Source organism: Schistocerca cancellata, chromosome 5 (genome assembly GCF_023864275.1).
Source record: "Schistocerca cancellata isolate TAMUIC-IGC-003103 chromosome 5, iqSchCanc2.1, whole genome shotgun sequence".
Taxonomy (NCBI): domain Eukaryota; kingdom Metazoa; phylum Arthropoda; class Insecta; order Orthoptera; family Acrididae; genus Schistocerca; species Schistocerca cancellata.
The window spans coordinates 374,005,339-374,026,943 of record NC_064630.1 but is presented as its reverse complement, the minus strand read 5'-3'; the positions used below and the strand labels follow the sequence as shown (position 1 = coordinate 374,026,943).

Here is a 21,605-nt window from a genome sequence, read left to right as displayed (position 1 = left end):
GTTGCTGTAGTCTGAGGAAGGCGTCCTGGATGGTCTGGACTATTTTATCTGCCGGATACAAACGGTGCAGTGAGTGAAGGGCACTGAGTGAATCGGAACAGACAAGAAATTTAGGAGAGGAAGAATGTCTCATCTGCTCCAGTGCCCGCAAGATCGCAGACAATTCTGCATCAAAGACAGTAAAAGTCTGAGGCAGTCGGACCTTGAGGACACGATCCGGAAAAACAACTGAGCAACCAACGGAATCCCCTTGTTTCGACCCATCCGTAAAAACAGCTACATAGTCGTGGTGCTCAGATAAAATGACAGAAAATGCTGCATTAAAAACGGTGGCAGGAGTGCAATCTCTCTTGTACTGCAATAAATCTAAAATCACTCCGGGTCTCATCAGTAACCAGGGTGGCAGGCGGTTAAAACCCTGGATTTGGGGTTGTACAGACTCCACACCAAGCGACTCTAGCACACGTTGCACACGGATCCCAAACGGCAACGTAGCCTGGGGGCGAGGTGGATGGGCAACAAGACGGTGAGCAGGCGAGCTGGGAGCTGCAAGAAACTTACATGCCTGGCGCACCAGCAGGAGTTGCCGCCGGATGGTAAGTGGCGGCTCGCCAGCCTCAGCACAGAGACTGGGTACGGGACTGGTCCGATAAGCACCCGTGGCCAGTCGAATCCCAGCATGGTGAACAGCATCAAGGATCCGCAAATAAGACGGCCTCGCTGACCCATAAACTGTGCACCCATAGTCCAGCCGTGAACGCACAAAAGCTCGATAAAACTGAAGGAGACGCGCCCTGTCCGCTCCCCAAGACCTGTGGCTGAGGCACTTGAGGATGTTCAGTGCCTTCAGCGTTCTGGCTTTCAAGTCACGTAGCTGTGGCAGCCATGACAACCTGGAGTCAAAAATTAGGCCCAGAAACCGCACTGTGTCTATAAAATGTAGGACAGTATCCCCCATATGCAAGGCAGGCAAAGTAAAAAGACGACGAGAACGATTAAAATGAACACAAACACACTTATCGGCAGAAAACCGAAAACCTGTCTTTGCAGCCCACTCCTCTAACCGCCGCACTGTTAGCTGCAATTGACGGCTCGCGGTTGCAACACTGGAGGAGGAACAGAAAACAGCAAAGTCGTCCTCAAACAAGGAACACTGTACTGGACTCCTCACTGTAGACGTTATACTGTTGATGGCTATGGCAAAGAGGGTAACGCTTAAAACACTGCCCTGGGGGACACCGTTCTCTAGCTCAAAGCGATCAGACAGTGTTACCAACGCGGGTCCGAAAAAACCGCTGAGACAGGAAAGACCAAATGAAAATGGGGAGGTGCCCACGAAAGCCCCATTGATGTATTTGTGCAAGAATACAGTGTCTCCAAGTAGTATCATATGCCTTACTGATATCAAAGAAGATACCGATACAGTGATGCTGACGGAGAAAAGCCTGCTGAATAGCCGCCTCGAGGAGGGTCAGGTTGTCGACCGTGGACCGAAATTTTCGGAATCCACACTGAAAGCGGCTGTCTGGTCTCTAGCAGCCAGACCAGATGACGGTTAACCATCCGTTCCAGGGTCTTTCCGACATAGCTTGTCAAAGCGATACTACGATAACTACTAGGACATGTGCGGTCCTTTCCTGGTTTGAGGAGAGGGATGAGGATTGCCTCCCTCCACGAGGTGGGGAACACTCCTGTCTGCCATATGAGATTAAAACATTCGAGGAAGATTTCCTTTGACGACGCTGGCAGATGTCGAAGCATGGAGTACCGGATGCGGTCGTAACCTGGTGCAGTGTCAGAAGTATCATGTTGGAACTTGAATCGGCTCTTACTGATAAGAGCCGATTCAAGTTCCAACATGGAGAAAGGGGAGTTGTAGGCCTCAGAACTGAGCGACCGAAAGTCCAAGTTCGCTCTTTCGACAGTCGCACAGTAGCGACGAAACGCTGGATCCTGGGTTGCAGTGGCAGTACTTTGTGCAAAATGCTCTGCCAGCGTCTGAACAATGGCTCTGGGTGTCGTTTGGAGGCATCCCTGGTTCAGGACTGCAGCGATTGGTAAACGGCTGCGTTTACCGGAAATCCTCCGGATGGCTTCCCATACTTTTGTGGAACAAGTGGAACGGTTGATGGAGTCCAGGAACTCCTGCCATGACCTTTTCTTGCTCTCTTTAATGACACGGCGTGCCCTGGCTCTCGCGATTCGAAAAGCGGTAAGATTGACCGCTGTTGGGAGGCATTTAAATCGGCGAAGAGCCGCACGCCTGTCCCGGATGGCTGAACGGCACTCTTCTGTCCACCAAGGCACAAGGCGCCGCTTAAGAGTGCCAGAAGACTGTGGCATGGACAGGTCAGCAGCATGGTGGATCACAAGCGTGATGTGATCCACCCATTCCTGTACGCTATTGTGGCGGTCAAAGACAGCCAACCGAGTGAACAGTGGCCAGTTAGCCCTGCCAATCTTCCACAATGGTGGCCGCTGCTCCAGCTATACACCATCCAGGAGATGAATGTGGATAGGGAAGTGATCGCTGGAATGAAGGTCGTCAACGACCTCCCAGTGAACAGAGTCGGTGTGGGTTGGAGAGCAGAAAGATAGGTCAATGGCTGAGAATGACCCTGTAGCAGTAGAGAAATGAGTCGGAGTACCTGTGTTGAGGATGCACAACACTTGAGATGTTAGGAGGCTCTCCAAAATTCGACCTCGAGCGCAAAGAGAAGTGAAGCCCCACAGGACATGATGGGCATTGAAGTCTCCCATGAGGAGAAATGGGCGGGGGAGTTGGTCGATAAGATCTGTGAGAGCGTCTAAGGTCATTGCATCCAGAGGGGGTAAATAAAGGGAGCAAACGGTAAGCCTCCGAGGTGAATGAATTTCAACTGCAACTGCTTGCAGGTCAGTATCCAGGGGGAGAGCAGAGGAGAGGTGGTCATTATTGACAAACACAGCGACTCCGCCTTTGGCCCTTTCTCCAGTCAGGTCATATTTGCGATATAACGTATAGCTCCTTAGTACAGGAGCACCAGATGGTTTGAAATGCGTTTCCTGTAAACACAAGAACAAGGGGCGTTGCCGTGCTAGGAGGTTCAGTTCCTTCACATGTGCCTGGAATCCATTCATGTTCCACTGTATAATGGGAGCCATCTATCAGGGTGGGAGTACCTTCATTCTCACTTTCTGTCGGGGAGGAGAGCCCAAAACAGGTGGGGGCTCAGTTTTGGGGCGAGATGATTGCCCCAGTTTGACATCAACCTCCATCGCCTCAGAAGAGGAGTCGAGAGAGACATCAGAGAGAATGACATCCACATCAGCAGACTGTATAACTTCAGTCTCCTTTAGTGGGCGAGTCTTCACCTTTGTCTTCGATTTTCTGGCCTGAGGTGGCATTGGAGCCAAAACCTCAGAAGCAGTAGGGGGTGTAGCAGCGCTGGGCAGTGCACAAGACTGGACCCGGGAAGGGGCAGGAAGTTCCATGATGTCAGCAACCACGGCCTGGTCAGAAGGCTTCAGTTCGTCTTGGGAAATGTCAACGAGATCTCTGCAAGTCACAACACCCTTGCTGTAGTTCAAGGTGTTGTGAAATTCAGTCTCTATCGCAAACTCCCCAAGAAATTATGCCTTCTGAAGGTTCTGGACTTGCTGGAAGCTAGATGTTTCAACCAACAAGGTGCCATTTCGCAAGCGCTTTACAGACTTTAATGTGCCAGCAATACCTTCTAAGCCCTTCTGGATATAAAATGGCGAAACTTTTTAGAAACTCCCATCTTTTCTCTTAATTATGAGAAACACATTCTGCGAAGCAGTTTGCATTCTGTTACGAGTAACTGAATCGGGAGGACTGGCTACACGAGCCCTCTTGTTGGATTGGGTGTTAGAACCCACCAGCGGTCCACCCTTTCCGCTGGCAGGAGAAGAATAAAAGTTCGAGGGTTCCATCTCGGTCCCACGAGCAGCTAGGGAACTAGAAGTCCACCTAGACAGAGCCCCGCATGCCTAGGTTAGCCTTATACAACAGGTGCGGCAGGTTCCCCAGAGGTTGCCCGGTAACGACTTTTCTACCTCAACAGCCATGCATTTCATCGGCGCGCAGCACACCTTGAGATTGAGGGGTTGTTTATAGAGGTTTATTCCATCCTCGCGATCCGGGCGGTCAAGCCAAGATCCCCACTCCCTGAGACACACAACATTCCACCGCCGCGCAGCGCCGCACGGTGGTCGTTGAAGTTTGCCCAGAGCTTACGGTGACAGAGGACTAGCGGCGCTTTCCAGTCCCCAGCTCAGGAACCCCGGGGTAGCCAAGTCCGTACCCAGCAAATGAATGCTGAGCCCCTGCGGGCACTTGAACATGTACGCTATCTGATCAGAATTGTCCGCACACCCATATATCACAACACGCGGACCTGACAGTATAAAAAGAGGCGGGAAATATTGTATTGTCAGTAAAGATGCAGAGATGCAATACCAGCAGAATGAGTTGGTCAGGAGAGTTCAGTGATTTCGAAAGTGGACTTTGGAAAATGGCATATTGAGCTGCTGGTAAAATGCTTTATTCGCACAACGAACATAGTAATGAAATGATAACAGACACAAATGTGAACCATTTAGATTTCATGATATATGGCTTTCGTAATGAGCATTACTGAGTTATGATATATAATTTTATTTTCAGTGTGTAATTAATGCGTTTATCATCTGAGAACAATGATTTTACATTTCGCCTAACATGAGGCTGTGAATACTTTAATGCGAGTACCTGACATTTCATTGCGACTGAGTTGTTGTTAACATTTACGTTTGCTAACACTTTCGTGACAATTTAAGCTTATAACGTTACTTGTGTATTATTTTATTTGGTATATAAGAACTTTATGATTGCCAGACATGTGAAACTGGTTATGTAAATAAAGTATTTTACCTGCAGCTCAAGGCGGTAGTACGACATGTTTCAAATACGTAAAAGCTGTGGGATATCACCTTCTGAAAATATAGTGGACGAGACATTGAATGTTACCTCAGTAACAAATCCAGCAGGAACATTTTAATCTTTAATCCTTCTAGAGCTGCCCAAGTCGACTGTTGGTGATGTGGTAGTGAATTGGGAATACGAAGGAAGACCCACAGCTGTACCAAGGCCAGGCAGATCTCATGTACTGACGGAGAGGACCCGTCTAGGATTGCGGAGGGCAGTTGTAAAAAGTCGCATGAAATCATCGGAAGGAATCACACGTGTGTTACAGAGTACTACCAACAGTCTAACTAGCACAACGGTTGTATGAAGAGAGTTAAAAAGAATGGGGTACAATGGTCGAACAGCTGTTCATAAATCAGATATACACGTCTATATATGTATATATACATATATGTGTATATACATAGTCAAAGCTAAGCAATGGTTACCGTGGTCACACCAATATTCAAGAAAGGTAGTAAGAATAATCTACTAAATTACAGGCCCATATCATTAACGTCGATACGCAGCAGCATTTTGGAACATACACTCCTGGAAATTGAAATAAGAACACCGTGAATTCATTGTCCCAGGAAGGGGAAACTTTATTGACACATTCCTGGGGTCAGATACATCACATGATCACACTGACAGAACCACAGGCACATAGACACAGGCAACAGAGCATGCACAATGTCGGCACTAGTACAGTGTATATCCACCTTTCGCAGCAATGCATGCTGCTATTCTCCCATGGAGACGATCGTAGAGATGCTGGATGTAGTCCTGTGGAACGGCTTGCCATGCCATTTCCACCTGGCGCCTCAGTTGGACCAGCGTTCGTGCTGGACGTGCAGACCGCGTGAGACGACGCTTCATCCAGTCCCAAACATGCTCAATGGGGGACAGATCCGGAGATCTTGCTGGCCAGGGTAGTTGACTTACACCTTCTAGAGCACGTTGGGTGGCACGGGATACATGCGGACGTGCATTGTCCTGTTGGAACAGCAAGTTCCCTTGCCGGTCTAGGAATGGTAGAACGATGGGTTCGATGACGGTTTGGATGTACCGTGCACTATTCAGTGTCCCCTCGACGATCACCAGTGGTGTACGGCCAGTGTAGGAGATCGCTCCCCACACCATGATGCCGGGTGTTGGCCCTGTGTGCCTCGGTCGTATGCAGTCCTGATTGTGGCGCTCACCTGCACGGCGCCAAACACGCATACGACCATCATTGGCACCAAGGCAGAAGCGACTCTCATCGCTGAAGACGACACGTCTCCATTCGTCCCTCCATTCACGCCTGTCGCGACACCACTGGAGGCGGGCTGCACGATGTTGGGGCGTGAGCGGAAGACGGCCTAACGGTGTGCGGGACCGTAGCCCAGCTTCATGGAGACGGTTGCGAATGGTCCTCGCCGATACCCCAGGAGCAACAGTGTCCCTAATTTGCTGGGAAGTGGCGGTGCGGTCCCCTACGGCACTGCGTAGGATCCTACGGTCTTGGCGTGCATCCGTGCGTCGCTGCGGTCCGGTCCCAGGTCGACGGGCACGTGCACCTTCCGACGACTACTGGCGACAACATCGATGTACTGTGGAGACCTCACGCCCCACGTGTTGAGCAATTCGGCGGTACGTCCACCCGGCCTCCCGCATGCCCACTATACGCCCTCGCTCAAAGTCCGTCAATTGCACATACGGTTCACGTCCACGCTGTCGTGGCATGCTACCAGTGTTAAAGACTGCGATGGAGCTCCGTATGCCACGGCAAACTGGCTGACACTGACGGCGGCGGTGCACAAATGCTGCGCAGCTAGCGCCATTCGACGGCCAACACCGCGGTTCCTGGTGTGTCCGCTGTGCCGTGCGTGTGATCATTGCTTGTACAGCCCTCTCGCAGTGTCCGGAGCAAGTATGGTGAGTCTGACACACCGGTGTCAATGTGTTCTTTTTTCCATTTCCAGGAGTGTATATTGCGTTCGAACTTTATGAATAAACTTCGAAGAGAACGGTTTGTTGACTCACAGTCAACACGGATTTAGAAAATATCGATCTCGTGAAACACAACTAGCTCGCACATGAAGTGTTGAGTGCTATTGACAAGGGATTTAAAATTGATTTCGTATTCTTAGATTTTCAGAAGCTTTTTCCATACAAGCGGCTTGTAGTGAAATTGCGTGCTTATGGAATGTCGCCTCAATTATGCGACTGGATTCGTGACTTCCTGTCAGACAGGTCACAGTTCGTAGTAATTGACGAAAAGTCATCGAGTAAAACAGATAGATTGCATGCAACCGGTGGTGGAGTGTTCGTCGCTCTTAGTAGTAGTTTATCCTGTAGTGAAATAGAAGTGGATAGTTCCTGTGAATTATTATGGGTGGAGGTTACACTCAACAACCAAGCTAGGTTAATAATTGGCTCCTTTTACCGACCTCCCGACTCAGCAGCATTAGTGGCAGACCAACTGAGAGAAAATTTGGAATACATTTGACATAAATTTTCTCAGCATGTTATAGTCTTAGGTGGAGATTTCAATTTACCAGATATAGACTGGGACACTCAGATGTTTAGGACGGGTGGTAGGGACAGAGCATCGAGTGACATTATACTGAGTGCACTATCCGAAAATTACCTCGAGCAATTAAACAGAGAACCGACTCGTGGAGATAACATCTTGGACCTACTGATAACAAACAGACCCGAACTTTTCGACTCTGTAAGCGCAGAGCAGGGATCAGTGATCATAAGACCGTTGCAGCATCCCTGAATATGGAAGTTAATAGGAATATAAAAAAAGGGAGGAAGGTTTATCTGTTTAGCAAGAGTAATAGAAGGCAGATTTCAGACTACTTAACAGATCAAAACGAAAATTTCTGTTCCGACACAGACAATGTTGAGTGTTTATGGAAAAAGTTCAAGGCAATCGTAAAATGCGTTTTAGACAGGTACGTGCCGAGTAAAACTGTGAGGGACGGGAAAAACCCACCGTGGTACAACAACAAAGTTAGGAAACTACTGTGAAAGCGAAGAGAGCTTCACTCCAAGTTTAAACGCAGCCAAAACCTCTCAGACAAACAGAAGCTAAACGATGTCAAAGATAGCGTAAGGAGGGCTATGCGTGAAGCGTTCAGTGAATTCGAAAGTAAAATTCTATGTACCGACTTGACAGAAAATCCTAGGAAGTTCTGGTCTTACGTTAAATCAGTAAGTGGCACGAAACAGCATGTCCAGCACTCCGGGATGATGATGGCATTGAAACAGAGGATGACAAGCGTAAAGCTGAAATACTAAACACCTTTTTCCAAAGCTGTTTCACAGAGGAAGACCGCACTGCAGTTCCTTCTCTAAATCCTCGCACAAACGAAAAAATGGCTGACATCGAAATAAGTGTCTGAGGAATAGAAAAGCAACTGGAATCACTCAACAGAGGAAAGTCCACTGGACCTGACGGGATACCAATTCGATTCCACACAGAGTACGCGAAGGAACTTGCCCCCCTTCTAACAGCCGTGTACCGCAAGTCTCTAGAGGAACGGAAGGTTCCAAATGATTGGAAAAGAGCACAAGTAGTCCCAGTCTTCAAGAAGGGTCGTCGAGCAGATGCGCAAAACTATAGACCTATATCTCTGACGTCGATCTGTTGTAGAATTTTAGAACATGTTTTTTGCTCGAGTATCATGTCGTTTTTGGAAACCCAGAATCTACTATGTAGGAATCAACATGGATTCCAGAAACAGCGATCGTGTGAGACCCAACTCGCTTTATTTGTTCATGAGACCCAGAAAATATTAGATACAGGCTTCCAGGTAGATGCTATTTTTCTTGACTTCCGGAAGGCGTTCGATACAGTTCCGCACTGTCGCCTGATAAACAAAGTAAGAGCCTACAGAATATCAGACCAGCTGTGTGGCTGGATTGAAGAGTTTTTAGCAAACAGAACACAGCATGTTGTCATCAATGGAGAGACGTCTACAGATGTTAAAGTAACCTCTGGCGTGCCACAGGGGAGTGTTATGGACCATTGTTTTTCACAATATATGTAAATGACCTAGTAGATAGTGTCGGAAGTTCCATGCGGCTTTTCGCGGATGATGCTGTAGTATACAGAGAAGTTGCAGCTTTAGAAAATTGTAGCGAAATGCAGGAAGATCTGCAGCGGATAGGCACTTGGTACAGGGAGTGGCAACTGACCCTTAACATAGACAAATGTAATGTATTGCGAATACATAGAAAGAAGGATCCTTTATTGTATGATTATATGATAGCGGAACAAACACTGGTAGCAGTTACTTCTGTAGAATATCTGGGAGTATGCGTGCGGAACGATTTGAAGTGGAATGATCATATAAAATTAATTGTTGGTAAGGCGGGTACCAGGATGAGATTCATTGGGAGAGTCCTTAGAAAATGTAGTCCATCAACAAAGGAGGTGGCTTACAAAACACTCGTTCGACCTATACTTGAGTATTGCTCATCAGTGTGGGATCCGTACCAGATCGGGTTGACGGAGGAGATAGAGAAGATCCAGAGAAGAGCGGCGCGTATCGTCACAGGGTTATTTGGTAACCGTGATAGCATTACGGAGATGTTTAACAAACTCAAGTGGCAGACTCTGCAAGAGAGGCGCTCTGCATCGCGGTGCAGCTTGCTCGCCAGGTTACGAGAGGGTGCGTTTCTGGATGAGGTATCGAATATATTGCTTCCCCTTACTTATACCTCCCGAGGAGATCACGAATGTAAAATTAGAGAGATTAGAGCGCGCACGGAGGCTTTCAGACAGTCGTTCTTCCCGCGAACCATACGCGACTGGAACAGGAAAGGGAGGTAATGACAGTGGCACGTAAAGTGCCCTCCGCCACACACCGTTGGGTGGCTTGCGGAGTATAAATGTAGATGTAGATGTAGATGTGATTTCTGGCGTTCCTCATGAAAGTGTTATAGACCCTCCGTTGTTCCTTACTTATACAAACGATTTAGGAAACAATCTGAATAGCCGTCTTAGGTTGTTTGCAGATAATGCTGTCGTTTATGGACTAGTAAAGTCATCAGAAGATCAAAACAAACTTCAAAACGATTCAGAAAAGATATCTGTATGGTGCGAAAATTGGCAATCGACAATAAATAACGAAAAGTGTGAGGTCATGCACATGAATACTAAAAGGAATTCGTTAAACTTTGGTTACACGTTAAATCATCAAAACTAAAGGCCGTAAATTCAACTAAACATCTAGGAATTACAATTACGAATAATTTAAATTATAAGGAACGAATAGAAAATGTTGTGGCTGTACGCTTGTCCGTCCTCGTCTAGAATACTGCTGCGCGGTGTGGAATCCTTAGCAGATGGGATTGACGGAGTACATCGAAAAAGTTCAGAGAAGGGCAGCACGTTTTGTATTATCGCGAAATAGGGGGCAGAGTGTCACTGAAATGATACAGGATTTGGGGTGGACATCATTAAAAGAAAGGTATTTTTCGGTGGAGAGGAATCTTCTCAAGGAACTCCAATCACCAACTTTCTCCTCCGAGTGCGAAAATATTTTGTTGACGCCGAGCTACATAGGGAGAAGCGATAATCACAATAAAATAAGGGGAATCAGAGCTCGCACTGAAAGATGTAGGAATTCGCTTCTTCCTCGCGTTCTACGAGATAAGAATAATAGAGGATTATTGTGAAGGTGGTTCGATAAACCCTCTGCCAGGCACTTAAATGCGATTTAAAGAGTAGAGTATCCATGTAGATGTAGATGTCGATAGTGGTGTGGTAGAGAGAGACGTTACTGGGCAGTGGATGACTGACAATCTGTGATTTAGAGTGATGAATCATTATATCCCGCAGCAATCCGATGATAGGGTTTGCGTCTGGTGAATGCCTGGGGAACGTCATCTGCTCTTTATGTATGTTGCTAACAGTGAATAACGGTGGAGGTGGTGTTACGATATAGGAATGTTTTCTTGTTTAGGGTGTGTTCACCTAACTGAACATAAGAAAACGCAAGAGGTGGAACCATAAAACACATTTACAGCATTGTGTACTGCCTCATGCAGAGGAACAGTTCAGAGGCGATGATTGTTAGTATCAGCATGTCAATGCACCCTGTCGTAAAGCCCCCCCCCCCCCCCCCCCCCCCGGCTAGCTGCGGCGCAGTCTAACGCGCTGTTTCCCGAGCGGGAAGGCGTGCCGTTCCCCGCACGAATCCGCCCGGCGGATTAGTGTCGAGGTCCGGTGTGCCGGCTACCTTTGGATGGTTTTTAGTATCAGCATGTCAATGCACCTCAATGAATGCGCGTTGGTTTCCCTTATTCAGCCTCAGTTACACTGTGTCAGCAATTGCTGCGCAAACACTGTATCCACATACGCGTACACCATAATTACTCTACCAAGCAAACAGTTAGCGTTATACTTGTCTGGTGTGGGACGTTCCCGGGTAAGTCCACTGGGGGCGAACTCCACAGTAATCCTGGGTCCAGTGTGGGGCGGCGGTGGGGTGGGTGGACTGCTGCGGCCTGTTGTAGGGTTGTGAATCACTGAGGGCTACGGCTGGACGAAGCCTCTCTGTCGTTTCTAGGTCCCCAGTTTAAATACACAATACCTACAATACACCCTGTCATAAAGCAGAATCTGTGAGACAATGGTGTGAGGACAGTAAAATACTTGATATGGGCTAGCCTGTCCAGAATTCCCGTCTGAAGTCATCCTTAAAACGTCGACTTCGCAGTAGCCTCCAGCTACCAGCGTCATTACCTGCTCTAGTTTTGGCTCTTTAAGAAGAACGTGTTACCATTCCCCCATACACCTTCAGTCACCTCACAGAAACTGTCCCCAGCAAAATTCAACTCGTCGTAACAGTGAAGTCCGGACGTACTCCATATTGACGTCCACTAATACGTGTCCGGATACTTTTGCTCAGATAGTGTACCAGTTGTATAACTATGAAACCAGAATTTTGTTGCAATAATGACACGTCTGTTGTTTGAAACCGATAAACAATATTTTATTCAAAATTATCTCCCTTGCTATTTATACATTTCTCCCACCTCTCTGGCAGGCTATAGCGTGCCCCAGTGATGCAAATACATACATCAAAAAACGTTTTGCATCACCATGGTTCCGGCCAGCCAGAGTGGCCGAGCGGTTCTAGGCGCTACAGTCTGGAACCGCGCGACCGCTACTGTCGCAGGTTCGAATCCTGCCTCGGGCATGGATGTGTGTGATGTCCTTAGGTTAGTTAGGTTTAAGTAGTTCTAAGTTCTAGGGGACTGATGACCTCAGAAGTTAAGTCCCATAGTGCTCAGAGCCATTTTGAACCATGGTTCCCAGAAATCCTGAAGATAGGCGTTGACTGTGGATATTGTATCCGGACACAGTCCCTTTCACTATTCAGAGATGTCACTAAACCCGCCCAACGATGTAAACATTCATGCATGAGCAGCGCCTATTAGACGGAGGGGGTCGGACAGCCGATCAGTTCCAGTCATTCCACCAGTAAGGAGGTACACAGCTCGTGCTGTCTGTAGTTCAACCATGCCTAAACGGTCATTACCGCAGTTCGATCGCGTCCGCATTGTTAGTTTGTGCCAAGAAGGGCTCTCAACAAGGGAAGTGTCCAGGCGTCTCGGAGTGAACCAAAGCGATGTTGTTGGAACATGGAGGAGATACAGAGAGACAGGAACTGTCTATGACAGGCCGCCCAAGGGATACTGCTGTAGTGGACGACTACTACCTACGGATCATGGCTCGGAGGAACCCTGACAGCAACGCCACCATGTTGAATAATGCTTTTCGTGCAGCCACAGGATGTCGTGTTACGACTCAAACTGTGCGCAATAGGCTGCATGATGAGCAACTTCACTCCTGACGTGCAAGGCGCGGTCCATCTTTGCAACCACGACACCATGCAGCCCGGTACAGATGCGACCAACTACGAGTCGAATGGATCACTCAGGATTGGCATCACGTTCTATTCAACGATGAGTGTCGCATGTTCAACCAGACAATAGTCGTAGACGTGTTTGGAGGCAACCCTCAACGCCGAATCGCCGTCGAGGAGTGGGACAATCTGGACCGACAGTGCCTTGATCAACTTGTAGGTAGTATGCCACGACGAATACAGGTATGCATCAATGCAAGAGGACGTGCTACTGGGTATTAGAGGTACCGGCGTGTATAGCAAACAGAACCACCACCTCTCAAGGTCTCGCTGTATGTTGCACAACATGTAATATGTGGTTTTCATGAGCAATAAAATGGGCGGAAATGGTGTTCATGTTGATCTCTGTTCCAATTTTCTGTACAGATTCCGGAACTCTCGGAACCGAGGTGATGCAAAACTTTTTTTAACTTGTGTAGATGCTAATCCGACGGGGCCAAGTCTGGAGAGTAAGCCACATGCCCTAGTATTTCCCAACTGAACTCCTCGATCGATTCCCTGACCCGTTTTGCTGTGTATGTGATGGGCTGTTCTCATGGAACAATATGACTTTGTGTTGCCCTTTTCCATATTCCGGTCGTTTCTTACGTAATGCTTTACTTCAATCGATCATTTGCTCTTGGTACGATCAGCGCTAACGGGTTCATCAGGTTTTAGCAGCTCATAATAGATGACACCCTTCTGATCCCACCAAACACAGAGCATTGTCTTCTTTCCAAACAGATTTCGTCTTGCAGTGGATGTCGATGGTCTGCATGGATTCACCCACAATTTACGAAGCTTGGGATTCTCAAAATATATCCACTTTTCCTTAACCTGTCACTATTCGATGGAAAAACGACTTTCTTTTCTATCTGGCTAGCAGCATTTCACGAATGGTCTTTCGATTTCCTTGCTGTCTTTTATTCAGTTCATGCGGAACCCATTTTCCCACTTTCTGCACCTTTCCCATAGCTTTCAACCGTGTAGAAACGGCTTTCTGCGTCACATTCAATTGTTCCGTGAGTTCCTGTTGAGCATCATCTTCATCCAATAAGGCCTGCAATTCGCTGTCATCGAACTTTTTCGATAGTTTTCCGCACTCATCGTTTCTCACGTCAAAATCACCACTTTTGAATTTTTTTGAACAACTCGAAACACTGTTTTCCCAAGAGCATGTCCGCCGAATGCTTCGAGAAGCGTTTGACGCGATTCTGCAGCAGTTTTCTTCAGATGATAACAGAAAACCAATGCTGTCCGCAAATCGTAGTTCGTAGGCAAAGAACTAGACATGTTTACAGGGTTTGAAACAGATGCCGACGTATGGAATTTGGGTCACTATGTGTTGACATTCGTCGTCAACCGTTGCAGGAAGCAGACGGCGCTGCAGTCGCGGTCTCACGTTCCTACGCTGACGGCTAGCATCATCTATAGGAAAATTCCGGTTTCATACTTCTATAACTGGAAGGTAACAAAATGATTTGTTTTCGGTGTCATTAGTGGCAGATCACTAGCTCAGTTGTAGAAGGAAAGCGGGAAACAAGGACGAGATCTGTGTAAGGAACTATCCTTACGTTCATGAAATCACAGAATACCTAAATCAAATGAGGCGTTCTCCCCTCGAACACCACTTCAGTGTTTTAAGCACTTAGTCACCTAGCTCGATAAGTGGTATCCAGGATCGAAAATTGCCCGAATATTAACGGCAACTGCAAAGAAAAATAGACTTAATTACGTGAAAAATAACGTTTTTATTTCTTATTATTGATAGTAAATAACTTTGAATAAATAATGCCGTAGTTTTCCACTGTATCTGCTATATTGTTATGTTTTGAAACATCGCGTGTTAACCCTAAACTCGTGTTAGAGGAGGGAATGGCGGGAAGTAATAGTAATCAACACCTGTGATGACTGTGCACAAAGAGAAGGTAATTTCACGGAAGGCCGTTACGGACTTTGCTCTCTCACTTCTTACTTGGTTTTGGAATGGATGGCTGTAGGGACAAGATTAATCTTTAATCTTGTGTTTCTTACGGAAAATTGTCTGTTTCGTCTCATCGCCAGCAGATGGACGCTGGCGGACACCACAGCCTATTGTGTCTACATTGGAACGGAGTGCTAAATGTCTTGCAGCATCATGTTTTCGGGAAAGTTACGGTTGAATCGCTCCTAAGAAAGACGTGCTCGCTTAGCGGAGTCCGACACGGAACTGACAGCGTTAGCGGTGAGAGGGAGGTCTGTCAAATCTTAAGCTACCGGAATAACAGGGGAAAGGATTAAACACGGCTGACGTCTTATACTTATTTCTACCAGTCGCTGAACGAAATAGTGACAGCAATCACACGTCACTGGAAGTGATCCGGTCACAGTATCTTCCGAAGCAAGAAGTGCTGCACTACATTTGTTAATAATACAGTATTTTTATGCAATTATACCAAATAATATGTCACGTTTTGATGGGATACTTCTTCATATGTCTAACCTGATTTGATAGCAATAGTGAAAACAGTGAAATACACATTTGCCTTTAGTTTCTTGATCAGTATTTCGAACCAAAACGCAAACACACGTCATTCGCTAATAAGCGACAAATATCATACAAATGAAATTTGTTGTATAACCTCCACGAAGAAGGTAAAATTGTTATTCATCGCCGGCCGCGGTGGTCTAGCGGTTCTAGGCGCTCAGTCCGGAGCCGCGCGACTTCTACGGTCGCAGGTTCGAATCCTGCCTCGGGCATGGATGTGTGTGATGTCCTTAGGTTAGTTAGGTTTAAGTAGTTCTAAGTTCTAGGGGACTGATGACCTAAGATGTTAAGTCCCATAGTGCTCAGAGCCATTTGAACCATTTTTTTGTTATTCATCAGCAGATAGTTTTGATAGCATGTCATCGTCCGCAGACTTAATTAACTTTGAAATGGTGTACCCCTCAGGCTCACAATTTTAAAATATGATACACATCTATCACATCTATTTAACACTGTGAAAGTAAGTGGGCCTGAAGTATGGCATCACACCTCTAGCCCAGCACACAGTCACTCGAACGGTCGAACGGTGTGAGCCAAGGAGGTCACGCGGCATATTCTACTAACAATTAATTGGACACGATCTATTTTGATGCTCCTATGCATCAAGAGTTCTATCAAATCGGGCTGCATTAGTATTTCCAGCATTAGTATTTCTACCCTTCAGAGAATAACTAACCAGGACTGTAATCATTATGTCTCCCAAATAAATCACTTGTAATGTGTAGGGTAATAGCTATACAGGAGTCCAGAGGTCGGTATGCGCCCGTGCTGAGCTGGTGCCTGACCAAAAGGTAGCCAATTACAATCCAGACAGTGAGAGACTTTTCATTGTGGGGATGTTTCAAATAATAATAATAAGAAGAAGAGAGGTTCCTGGTTACTAGATTGTAGGCTGATCTCTTGAATTCTGGACGTAATAGTTGCCATTTAAGTCGTGATCTCAGTTCATTCTAAATATCGTGACAGCCGGTGTGTGACTTGACCTTTCCAGTTATTATTCTCGTGTCAAAAACATACAGGTACATGTACAGGTACATGTACATACACAGTTATGATTAAATTACTTTTGATCAAAGCTTGGCCACTTCCAGTGCATTTTCTGTTGCTTGTTGAAGGTCGTCTTCTGTACAGGAGACTGGACACAATCGACACTGAAGCATGTGCCGGACTGTGTGTTCTTCTCCACGGTCACACCGAATGTCATTTGGATCAATGTATCCCCATTTTGCCAGGTTTACTTTTGATCCCTCATCTCCGGATCTCAGTCTATTCAGGGACTCTCAAGTTCTCTATTCCCCGTCATGGCCTGGAAGTATAGGTTCAACAAATCTTTTCCAACGAGGGGGAAGGTAAGTCGTAACCTAGCTTTTTCAGCAATGGTTCTAAGTTCCAACGATGTCCTAAGGAAACTCTTCCTTGACTTCAGTCGTTGCGGATGCTGTTCATGCCCATACAGAGGATGAGTAGTTTCCTGTCCCACTGCCTTCTTTCCTTGTTCGCACCTATCTCTCTTCGAACAGGTGGTGGTGCTGTTCCTGCGAGGTGGTAAAGCCATTCGACTGGAGTAATCTGTTATAATTCTGCAGGTTTCGTTGAGAGCTACATCCACTTGTTTGGCATGAGTTGAATTATACCAAACAGGACAGGCATACTCCGCCAGAGAATAGCATAGTGCCATTGCAGATGTTCGGATTGTTTCAGGTTGACTACCCCACTGTGATCCGGCCAGTTTCCGTAGGAGATTGTTCCTGGTGGAGACTTCCGACTTGCATTTCATGCAAGGCTTTTTGAAAGTGAGAGATCTATCAAGTGTCACTCCTAGGTATTTTGGAGTCTCGTAGTGTTCCAGATCAATCCCTGACCATACCATTTTCAACATGCGAGTGGATCCTTGTTTCTCAAATGAAAAGCACACATTTGGGTCTTTGAAGGGTTTGGTTTAAGCTGGTTTGTGTTGTAGTATCTGGATAGATCTTCAAGGGCATTCGTGATGCTGTTCTCCACTGATTCAAAATCTGTGCTCTGTGTGGCTAGAGCGAGGTCGTCAGCATATAAGAAGCTCCTGGTGTTCTCGAGTCACAGGAAGTTTGCCATCAATATGACGGATCAGAAACGTACTGGTTTTATCAGGTAGTTTTATTTGCATGGAATAATTTTAACTGTATTATCACATACCTTTAGGAACAAGTCATTTGAACCATTGTTAACTGGACTTAAAAGTCGTCGAAAATAGCAACGGGAACATAGCAGGCAGAGCCTGAAACCGTCACGGTAGTCGAGAGCGTTGAATTAGGGAAAAGGCAGGAAATCTGTATCGGAAGGGGAAGAAGGGTACTATCCTACAATACACAGGAAAATGTAATAGTGGCTCAAGCACTGGTCTCGCCCTACTTCTTCCCCAATATATATTTAATGTCTTCACTATTCTTCCACAGCGTTGGGTAAGAAATCTTCGGGTGGTACTTGTATACTTTGACAAACGGTTTCTAGTATTTTTCCAAATCATTTACCGCTTGTTTTACATTAGACGACGCATACGGAGAAATACGGAACACAGAGTTTTACTACCGAGTTGTAGTGTCGGAGTGTAGTGTAATGTGGAGGGGCACTTGGACGAGTAGATCTGCAGGAGTAATAAGCCCTTTCATACTTGGTGCAACTGGTGCCTATGGCTAGGTTCTAGCTCTCGTTTGAAGAATTCCAGTCTCCTAGGTACTTGAATGCGGACACTTTACTTATAGTGATGTCGTCTAGTGAAATTTTAGGCGGGACGTCCTTGATTTTGGTTATGAATTCTGTCTTCTGGATATTGATTGCAAGCTGTCTTAATATCAGTAAATCGCAGTTTTGGTTTGCTTTTCCCACAAGATTATCTACGAGATCGTCCCAATTTAAGTTATTCGCAATTGTAATACTTAAGTATTCACTTGAATTTACAACCTTCAGATTTGTGTGAGTTATAGGATAACCTAAATTTAGCGGATTGCTTTTATTGCTCATATGGATGAGTTCACACTTTTCATTATTTAGAGTCAGTTCCCACTTTTTGTACCTTACAGATATCTTGTCTAAATCATTTTACAATTTGTTTTGATCATCTGTTGACATTAGATGACGGTAAATGACAGCATCATTTGCAAATAGTCTAAGAGGACTGTTCAGATTGTCTCCTAAGTCGTTTATGTACATTAGGAACAACAGAGGGTTTCTAACACTTCCCTGGCGAACGTCAAGTATTACTTCTGCTTTACTCGATGACTTTGCGTCAGTTATTACGAACTGTCACATTTCTGACGGGAAATCACGAATCCAGTCATATAACTGAGACGAAACTTCATTGCACGTAATTTAATTAGGAGTCACTTGTGAGGAACGGTGTCAAACGCCTTCTGGAATCTACGTGGGTAGCCCAGAAAGTGATGCACCACAGATAGCGCAGCCGCATGAGAATTTCAGAATGGCGTATGTAGGTGATGTGCGTTACAAGCAACGTGCCGTCATTGAGTTTCCCACTGCAGAGAAAGAAACTGTAGGGGATATTCACAAACGCTTGTGCAAAGTTGTCGACAGAAGTACAGTTAGTCGCTGGGCACGGAGGGTGAGGTCATCAGAAGGCTATTCGGCCGGACTCCACGATTTGCAGCGGTCGGGGACACCATCCACGGCTGTCACACTTGACATGTTACAGCGAGCTGATGTTGTCATTCTCGAGGACAGACGCATTACGTCTCGGCAGTTGGCGCTGCGTCTGTCAATCAGCAAAGGAAGTGTGGCTCCGCCACCAGGGTGCCTATTCTGTATCTTTCCGCCATTATGCCGATCGTTTCGGTACTCAAGAGCACCGAATGGTCTAGTACTCGAATTAGAGTCCCTGCATTATTCAGTATGCATTTCGGTAGCGATACCGTTCGGGTCTAGAGAACCGAAGCGCTGTTGTCGGTTTGTGCCGCGCAAGCCAATCAAAAGCAAGCGGTCGCAGATCCGCGCATTCGCAATGCAGCTCGCACAGCGCCACGAACACAAAGCGGCTAGCAGACGACACAGCCGCGCTATTCTCCCAACTACGGCACCGAAAATTGCGTTTACGTTGCCATAACGCATGACGCAGCATTCCATGGAGCTGACGTGCCCGCCTTCATCGCCCTTGCCTCCTCAAGAGTATCAGGCACAGTATATCCATTTCCATGATTCTCAGCTGAAATACACAAAAATTTCTACAGTTTCTCCGACCGCATGTTTCTATGCATGCATAATAACGATAGCGTATTTGACCGTATTCTGCAGATTGTCGTAAATGCCGCGTTATGTCGTCTTAGTCTCATTCACACTGACATCGTGTTTTGGATTTTACTTTTCGGAAAATGAGTTAGGAATAGAGTGTATTACCACATTGTACTAATACATCTATAAAAACACTCGAAAAATTGATTTTGAGAGTTTCAAAGAATAAGAAGATAAACAGAATGTGGTTATAACTCACTCCTAGAGATCCAAATGATTAAGTAGCCCACTTCCCTGTAGCATACGTCAACGATTTGGGTCTTAAAAACAAAACAAAAAAAACGCATTTTCGAGAACTCCTGCTGTTAGTCGAAGTTTATAATATGCATCTCATGAATGAAAATGTCTCGTATATGGTGCTACAGTCTAAAAATATTACAGCGGAGATCTTTCATCTCTGTCTACTGTGGTTGAGGATTCGATCGCAGATAAATAGTTGTGACAAGCAAGATTATGAAGATGACTGCTGCTAGTTACATTCCCAGTAATTTAAGTTGTGCACCTAGATTCTTTTCTAACAGCATACTGGAAAATCGCAACATATTCGTAGAAAATGGTGAATTATTTCTGACAAGAAAAAATATAAAGGTCACTGTCGGTAGTTTCACTCACAGCAGTTTCATATTTCGTTTTTCAAACACACAGAAATCACGAAATCATTACTGAGGAAGTGCGCTCTTACATGTAAGTAATAACGAATATTGCAGAAAAATCTTAACTTACACGAATAACAATGTCTCAGAACGTGTTGGATATATGAAGAGGAAAAAAAAGTTTTTTTTTGTCTCCACCCATGCGTAAACCCGTGTCCTTTCGTATCGCATTCCCGCTCGCTAACCACTTGGCCGCCACAAACAACAGTTGTGCACTGAATTCTTGTACTATTATGGAGAGGGACGTAGGCTGACTTCGTTGTCAAACGGTGTTGCGTAAGTCGTAAATGCGTGATAGTTTGGAAGGTTTCCAATATCAGGCTTCACATAATTGCTTGCCATTGTTACTTGAAAGTTGTAGACACGTTTCGATACTTACTAACCCATTTGTGAGAAAAAGTACACAAAGGCACTAGTAACGGCAGTTCACTCATGTAATATGCATTAGCAGAGCCTATGTCTTGATATTTCATGATCTTTAAACTCTTATTTGTATAAAAATAACACGTATTTTGAGAGAATATTGAACAAAAAATTTGTTTTTGGATGTAATCATTCACAGTAACAACCTAACCTAACCATATTTCTAACAAAGGAAAGCAGTCAATTATGAACTCACTTTCCAATCGGATGCGTCCTCTGGTGATTCTTTAGTAACACAATCACTAAATTCAAAGCTAAAAAACGCTAAATATGTTTAAAATAACAAATTATAGGTGTACGTAAACCATAGCTCACCGATCGACAGGGCCACACCGAAATCCAAAACCTCTCGGTACAATTGACGTAAAATCGGCGGGAGGACCGATCGGTAACAAGTCTCAGAAGCTTACTGAATAGGATATTTCGATAAAGAACCGAAAATAACATCACTACCGAGACTAACCTACTACACCGATCGGTATGAAAGATACAGAATAGGGCCCCAGGACAAGGATTGGTACCGACAGGGCACAACTCCCTTGTTTTGCGCTGGAGGAAGGCCATAGAATGGGATGGAGATAACGTGCAAAAATAGGGTGTTTAGATAAAACACTGTTCTTTCGTGTCTGTAATTCTCATTATGTTCAGCAAAACCATTGTTGATGAAAAAATGCGGTGCATTACTTTCTGGGCAACCCTCGTAAAAATATGGAATCTGTTTGATGTCCCCTGTCTGTAGTGAGACGTAGTAATGCTTGTTTTTCGTGGCATAGGTCTCGGTGCCGGACAAGCACCAAGTGTCTTCGGCGGACGCGACCCGGCGGCGGCCACGTCCCGGCCGCAAGGGGCGGCCCCGGCCACGC

At 45.9% G+C, this 21,605-nt stretch overlaps 1 protein-coding gene across 1 annotated transcript in view; it reads left to right on the top strand.

Annotated features, from left to right (window-relative positions):
• The window catches only part of LOC126188545 (mucin-5AC-like), a 129,708-nt gene that overhangs the window by 90,120 nt on the left and 17,983 nt on the right, over positions 1-21,605 (top strand). The window lies entirely within an intron of this gene.